At 44.9% G+C, this 7,484-nt stretch overlaps 1 long non-coding RNA gene across 6 annotated transcripts in view; it reads right to left on the reverse strand.

Annotated features, from left to right (window-relative positions):
- Positions 1–3,983, reverse strand: part of LOC140486508 (uncharacterized) — a 327,762-nt gene extending 323,779 nt beyond the window's left edge. For 5 of the 6 annotated variants that reach the window (XR_011962616.1, XR_011962611.1, XR_011962614.1 and 2 more), the window contains exon 1: positions 2,238–2,609. This is a non-coding gene — a long non-coding RNA (uncharacterized lncRNA). Of the gene's footprint in view, positions 1–2,237; positions 2,610–3,877 lie in introns of those variants that run through there. The other variant, XR_011962617.1, reaches the window with a different exon arrangement.
- Positions 3,984–7,484: the final 3,501 nt, after the last annotated feature.

The following is a 7,484-nucleotide window of genomic DNA, read 5'->3' on the forward strand; positions in this document are numbered from 1 at the left end:
AGAGGTTTTGGTGTGGGAAGGGGCGGGGGGAAGAGTTCCAGAGTTTAGGACCCAAGTAGTTGAAAACATTGCCATGCATGGTGGAATGATGGAAATGGAGGATCTGCAAAAGACCAGCTTTGGAGGAAGGCGGAGATTGGAGGGGTGTTGGGGATGGGTGGGGGGGAGGTGGTGGTGACACAGGCAGGAACTGGGGAAGTTGCAGAGATAGGGAAGCGGTAGGAGGACTGAGGCATTAGAAGGATTTCAAAACAAAGGCGAGATGATTAAAAATTAAATGACACTTCACCATTTGTTTTTGAAGGTTGGGAGTGTGTGGCTGATAACTATCTGAGCAGAAAGCATTCTGATTATTATTGTGTTGGGATTTTTCTCCCTCTATCAAAATGCACACTGAAGAAGAAGGATATAGCAGCTCCTCAGGTCAACCCAGCTGCATACAAAAGGAAGAGCAATAAAACAAAACCAATGTGGTGTGTGTGTGTGTTGGAGGGGGGGGGGGGGGGGGGTAGCATGTGTCTATGTGGTGTTTGTGTGGTGGGGGGGGGGGGGGAGGGAGGGTGAAAATCAACAGGAAAGGACCTCTCAATTATCCAGTAACCTTTACCAGAGTACAAGTGTCTCGGAAATCTTAATTTATGGAAGCAGGAGCAGGGTGTACATTTTGTTATGGCATATGTGACTGTTGCAGCTGTAAGGTCTTAGAGGGAGCCTGTGGGTGAATAATGTGTTAGGTTCTGACACTGAGCCAAGAGTCCTCGATAGGCGAGTGGGAGGGAGACAAGCCCATCGTTTCCCACCACCCCCACCCTTTCCTTTCTCCTTGCCCACAGTCCCCCACCCCTTCCCCAGGAAGGCCCCCCTCCACTCCAGTGTGTACTTGATGCATTATGCACGATTTAGATTCCAAGATTTATAGCGAAGGGAGCTAATCAGAACAGCCATGCCAGGTGAATACTGATGTGCAGCTGATAAACTGCTCGCAGATCCCACAGTAATGTGGCACTGTAACTGGATACCAGCCATGCGTCAATCTACCTGTCATAGCCCTGCATCTTCCACCTATCTCTCACCTTCTCTCCATCTGTCTCCATCTCTCCCACCGACCCTCTCTCTGGTCTCTCCCCTCTGTCTTTTACCATCTCTCTCTCTCCCTCCCCTCAGTCTCTCTCACACACGTACACATTCCTGACTGATCCAGTAAAGCAGATGCAAATCAGTGCAAATTGTGTAAAGGGGGAGATTGACCTCAATTCTATTTGTTAATAAATCAACATTCCTGAAGCCATTTACATCATCCCCCTGCAAAGAAAGGCTGAGATGTCTTCTATATTTCCAATATTATGTGTGTTTTTACGTGAAAGCCAGTGACGATTCAATTGCCCCGGTTCCACTCTATAATAGGAGCAAATAGATTATTTATTGTTTGTTTCACCGGATAGGGTGAAATTTGTTGGTTGTTGGCACACCAACCAATTAGCATTTAAAATCAGAATATAACCTGTATTAAATTCAATGTTTACAAGATACCGAATTCAGTCTGGTTTTCGCACCAATTAATTAGAGTCCAAGCCACAATTCAGATCCAGGTTCTGTGGTGTTTGCTAGGTACATCAAGCTTCTAAGTGCTGCATTCTTCTGCACTGGAGATATAATTGCTGCTTCTCTGATCTTTCTCAAAAACAGGGATACTCTGAGGATGAAAGAGGGAAGGAGGGAGGGAGAGGGAGAGGTGGAGCAGAAACACAGGAAGATGGGGCTAAGGGAAAGGGAGGAGCCCAGAAAATAGTGAAAGTGAGCAATAGGGGAGCAGGGAAAAAAAAATTAAAAAAAGGAAGCAAAGGGCAATACGATAGAGGCAGAGGCACAGCAGGAAAAGGTGAAGAAGGAGAAAGTGGGAGTTAAAGACGGCAAGAAAAAGGAAGATGAGTGTGAAAGGGTCAAAGAGGGAAAGAAGCCGAGATGTTGATAGTTATGGCAGAGTTAGTTGGATGTATCACTCATGGTTTAGAAAGTTCTCCGCCAACATGACGAAACGTTCTGCATTGTGCTTATAGTACACCCTCACCTTCCCTAGCCCAATACACCCTCCGCAACCCGAAATAAGAGTGCTAACTGCACCACAGCCGTAATGAATCACTCCATACATACAGTGTCATTAATGAGAAGCTCTAACGGCTTGGAAAGCAATATGTTAAACAAAGCTCATTAACGTATGATGCAAATGAGTTCCTCACCAATGATGTGACAGATTGGCTGAGACAGGGATTGACAACTCTCCCTCCTGAAGCCTTTCAACTTTGGCAGCGACCGAGAGCCAGATTTGGTTCTCTCTTGGTTTCTTTCGTGTGCTGCTGTTTTCACGGGCAATCTTCTGAGACCTAGCTATGTCCCGACAGCACTGGGCTCCCCGAGATAGAGACAGAAAGCTCGACATAGACAACGATAGAGGGGGGGAGTAAACACAGAAAGACAGAGAGGGAGCAACAGATAGACTCTGTGTAGCAATAGAGACAAAGAAATCGAGAGAATACGGAGTGAAGCAGACAGAGAGATAGAGACAGCAAAGGCGGGAGTGAGAGATAGGACTACCCTCCCTTCCCACAACCTCTCATTCCACTCTGAAAAGCTACTGCTGTTGAAATGCCAGCCCTTGGCATCAAGCCCAGACTGCGTTCCTTTCCAGGGGGTGATTCTTTTTATATGAAACGGGGGGGGGGGGGGGGTGAATTTCACCCTATCTGGTGAAACAAACAGTAAATAATCTACTTGCTCCTATTATAGAGATTGAATGGCTTTCATGTAATAAAAACATAATAATTTGGCGAAAAATTCTTGGTCCACAAAAAAACCCCAATAATATAAAAACCGTCAGCTGAACTCCGGGCTAGAAACTGTTATCCTTTGTTCTGAGCAGAAATCTTCACATTTATCTCTTTAATGTCACACCCGATGCTCAGGAGCCTTTTCATAAGCTACCGGCGACTTTTTAGAAATCTTGAATTTTTGCTTTTGATAAAGTGTATATAAACCATCCCTTTCTCTGTCCCCTGAAAAGTTCTTTTTTTAAAAATAGAACCGTGCGTGGGGTAGGTAGCGCCGTCTCCTTAACGGAGTGATTGAGAGGGCCGGGGTGGAGGGGGGTGGGGAGAGAGTCAGCCAGGGGTTTGGAACACACTAACATCTGTTCGAATACCAAAAAAAAATGTGTGGAGATCGCTACGAAGCTTTTTTAAGAGTTCAGTTCTTTCCCTCTCTCACCCACTTTGCCAAAGAATACAGTCATATCAACTTCAGCATACAATAGATTTCCTGCTCAGGGACCCTTTGTAAGCAGAGACCTTTCCAACCAGTCATTCTGCAAAACTGCAGCCAATAAGAGGCCACTCAAAATTAATTAAATTGCAGCGTCCTGCTATGTTTCTTCATAATCCGGGGGGGGGGGGATCCTCACCCGTCTCTCTCATTGGCAGCATTTCCACACGGTTACCTATAATTACTGCTTCCACCCTGTTTCTCTGCACCTCCCGTCATGCTATCTTAGTCCAATAAATAAATTTGTAAGAGCTCAGCTTGCAGAAATTAAAATAATTCACACGTCCCTGAACGACAACAAAATTCACCCGATGCAGAATGCAACAAAATAAGCTTTAGACCCTGGATCTATTTTCCCAGAATGCTGAGGTGAAGAAATAAAGTGGCTGCTCGTTTATTTTTGTGCCTTGTGTCTGTTTGTAATGCCCCTGTCGGGTAGAAATGACCCAAGTAATCGCGGAGAGCAGTTTGCATGCGGCACGCCAGAGTCACCTTGTCTCTGGTGTGGAGTAATTAAAAATGTGCAAAAAACAAACCCGCAAAAAAAAATGAAGATCATTACCAGATCCGGATCGACCGTCAGTCACTTCACATTTCCGTTATGCAAACTCTTTTTTTCTGTGTATTTAAAATCCGCAAAGGGCTTTATACAGTACAAAGAAAAAGACCCCAGAAACCCTTAACCATCAAATTACTGTGCGTTAATTAAACACATAAGGCAGCCATCAGCAAAAAGGAGCTCCTCGTTAATTTGTGGTGTGTATTATTTCTGATGTGTGCGCGATTTACATGCAAATAAGCGAGGACCCACCCAACAGCAGCCTGTGATAGTGAGCCGTGAAACAGATTGTGGTGGACGGTCCATAGAAAATAGTAATGATATTTATTAAACAGAGTTCACTGGTTTGATGAGAGGGAGCAAAGTAAGTTATATGTTATGTTGTGACTCAGTGTCATTCCTTCACAATGCTCTGTAACGGACTCTGGGACAAAGCATTCTCTACGTTATTTCTGTTCCTATTGCAGATACTGCAATGGTATCGAATCAAATTACATAGAATTATTACGGAGGAACAGCACCGCTCAGATGTCTGTGCTGCTTACAGAAGTACAGATGCTGGAGATCTGAAATCGAAACAAAGGACTGAAATACTCTCAACAGAAAATAGGGTCACTGGACCCGAAACGTCAATTCTGCTGTCTCTGCACGGACGCTACAATTTTTTTTCCCCTCTGTTTTGTTGCTGGAGAAACTCAGCGGGTCTGGCAATATCCGTGGGGATAAAAGCAGTTCACGTTGAAAGTGGGGGTGGCACGGTAGCTCAGTAGTTAGCACTGCTGCCTCACAGCGCCAGGGCATTAGATGTTGCCGGACCTGCTGCGCTTTTCCAGCACCACACTCTTCGACCCTGGTTTTGAATCCAGCCCTGGGGTGATTGTGGGGAGTTTGCACACACTCGCCTTGTCTGCACGGGTTTGCTCCGGTTTCCTCCCACAGTTGCAAAGCTGGGGTAGGTGGATTGGCCTTGCTGATTTGCCCTGGGGTGTTGCAGGCTGGGTGGATGAGCCGTGGGAAATGTGGGTCTGGGTGGGATGCTCTTTGGAGGATCAGTCGCCGAACGGCCTCTTTCCGCACTGCAGAGGTTTTATGATTTCAGTCTGATTTGAAGGAGGATGGAATTACAATACTTTCATACTTTTGAGAAGGGGAGGAAGAATCAAAGTGAAATGCCTGGATGGGGTGGTGGTGAGAGAGATGAAATAACAGGTAATAGAAACCTCAGTTATGCTAAAGAAACAAAGGCTTAGTCCACAGTAAGTTTGCAACGGCAGAGTAAAGAACAGCTCTATCAGCTGTTTCCTATCCATCCTCTTCTGGCCCTCACAGTCATATACATCTCTATCAGGTCCCCCCTCATCCTTCTCTGCTTCAAAGAAAACAACCTGACTTATTCCAGCCTCTCTTCATAGCTCAGCTTCTCCACTCGACAACGTCCTTGTGAATTTCCTTTGTATCCTTTAGTGCAATCACGTGCTTCCTCCGGTATGGTGGCCAGAACTACACACACTACTCCTGCCCTCAGCACAGTGGTTGACTCTCAATTAGGGATGTGCAATAAATGCTGGCTCAGCCAATGATGTTCACACGTCTTGAATGAATATTTTTAAAAATCGCAAAACACAACATTCCTTATAGATCTGACTGCTCCAACCTTATTCTTCCCGTTTTGCCCTGGATTAACTTACTGTACATTCCCAGCCAAATTCTCTACTCCTTTCTGGGCCAATATTTTGTAACTCTGATAGCCTTTGACAGCCTCTTGTACAGCTTGAATGTTGCATGTTTTACAATGGCACATACTCTTCTCTTTGATGCACGGCTCAGAAACAGGAAATTGTTCAACACCAGCATTTATGTTCCAAGGAGTAAGAGTCTGGTTTGCTTTATCTCAATCTAGCTGCACAACCTTCTATTCCTTTCACCTTCATGTATTTGTCCAGCTTTCTCTTAAATACCTCTATGATCTGCTCTTCAATTGAACCAAAAGATGATATCAACAATGTATAAATCCCTTGAACTAGACAACATCTTCTCAACCACCTCCTGTTGCATCCTTTCAGAGTTAATTTACAATTTACAATCATCTCAACAGAAATGCTGATGTTAAACGAAATTGACCCAAAGCCCTTTAGAACCAATGCAATTATTGGGAAGGGCAGCCAGAGTTGTGATGTATAGAAACACAGTGGCTGTTTTATTCACAGCAAACACCCATAAATATCAATGTGACAATGACCAGATAATCAGCTCTTAATGTAGTTGGCTGAGGGATAGATATTTTGCAGGATGCTAGGGATAACCTTCTCTTGATCTGGTATTATGCAATGAGAAGATATTAATCTTTATCGTTAAAAAAAAAGAGTGACCATAATATGTAGCAATTTTCAATTAAGTTTGAAAAAGATGTCGTTCATTCTGAAACAAGAATCTTAAAATGAAACAAAGAAAACTATTAATGGATTGAAGACCAGGTTGGCTGTGATGATTTGGAAACCTTGTAGACAGGAAATGGCTAGTAGATTAGATTCCAACAGTATGGAATCAGGCCCTTCGGCCCAACAAGTTCATACTGACCCTCCGAAGATTAACCTACCCAGACCATTCCCCTACTCTATCTTTACCCCTGACGAATGCACCTAACACTATGGGCAATTTAGCATGGCCAATTCACCTGACCTGCACATCTTTGGATTGTGGGAAGAAACCAGAGCACCCGGAGGAAACCCACACAGACAATATGCAAACTCCACACAGATAGTCGCAGGAATCGAACCCAGGTCCCTGGTGCTGTGAGGCAGCAATGGTAAGCACTGAGCCACCATAGGCCTTGAAGTACTTAAAGAATGAACCAAAGAACAAGTGAGAATGAGAAACTGAAAGAACTATGTTTTAGTACTGAAGTAGCACTGGTGAAATTAATGGGAATGATCTACTTCACAGTGAAATAATGCTGCAGAGGCCCTTATCCCGTTACCAAGTCCCCCTTTATTTACACATGGAGAGTCGTCCACACTGATCCAGCTCCCTCAGAGCCAGCCCTCAGGGTGAACAGTATGTCTGACTCTCCTGATTATGTTCAGCCAGGGCTCCCTGACTAGACCAGATTAATAGCCCCAATCAGGTAACTCATATTCTATGAGGCCCACCTGGTTGACCTCATTACAATCATTACATCCCTCCTCCTCTGAGTTCAAAGACATCTGCCAGTTCTTTTTACAGGAGCTCCTCCTGGGACATTTAACCTGGGGTCAGGTTCCTCCGACTCTCCCTCTGATACGGGTGGTGTGTAACACTCAAGTAGTTCACCTCTTGCTCCAGGAGTGTCTTGGAAGAAATTCATTCTTCAGACAGCAAAGGCATCGAGGTGGTGACATCTACCATGCCCATCTCAGATTCCAAGGTATCTTTAATGGAGAGGGAGAACCCATGGGTTTCAGAACAGTCGGAAAAGCTGTCGAGGAGCCAGGCACATTTAGCTCCCGCACCGTTTGAGGGTTTGCAGTTTTCATATGGTCCATGTGCTTGTTCAGGACCATTGCGCCTACTGGTACTTTATACGTCACTGGACCTGGCCTCACCTTGACCATGTCTCTTCTCAGACAGGGGC

Source organism: Chiloscyllium punctatum, chromosome 15 (assembly GCF_047496795.1).
Source record: "Chiloscyllium punctatum isolate Juve2018m chromosome 15, sChiPun1.3, whole genome shotgun sequence".
In the NCBI taxonomy this organism is placed as follows: domain Eukaryota; kingdom Metazoa; phylum Chordata; class Chondrichthyes; order Orectolobiformes; family Hemiscylliidae; genus Chiloscyllium; species Chiloscyllium punctatum.